The sequence below is a fragment of the Triticum aestivum genome, chromosome 2B, assembly GCF_018294505.1.
Source record: "Triticum aestivum cultivar Chinese Spring chromosome 2B, IWGSC CS RefSeq v2.1, whole genome shotgun sequence".
Lineage (NCBI taxonomy): Eukaryota > Viridiplantae > Streptophyta > Magnoliopsida > Poales > Poaceae > Triticum > Triticum aestivum.
The window spans coordinates 789103315-789103817 of NC_057798.1; positions in this window are offsets into that span (position 1 = coordinate 789103315).

The window sequence follows — 503 nt, forward strand, 5'->3', positions numbered from 1 at the left end:
TACGTCAGCTAGCCCATGTAGTAGCACAGTTTGATAATTTGTGCCATTAGAAGACTGAATAGTACGTGGAGGATCTCCTCCTGCTGCTCCTGCTGCTGCTTGAGGGCCTTGCGGAGGATCTTGGCGCTGATGGAGGAGGGCATGAACTCCTCCTCCTCGGCCTGGTGGCGTTTGGCGGCACCGGAGCGACGGCGCTTCCCGGTGTCGACCACCGCATCGGCGTTGGCGTCGAGCGGCTGCCCTTGGGCTGCTTCTTGGAGGACTTGTGCTTCTTGCCGGTCATGGCCGCTGGCTCGGGCCTCGGTGGTGGTCTGCCGGGTAGGAGGCGGGGCGGCGGGGGACGGAGGTGGGGAGGGAGACGGCAACACTGTGTAGTAAAACCCTAGAGGAGGACGGAGGATGGCGGATTGGCGGGTTTTGTTTCTGTGGACTTGTGGAGGCCTCGCTCGTCATTGCTGGGCCTGCTTGCTTCTTCTCCTCGCTTAAGGGGCCGGCCTATCATG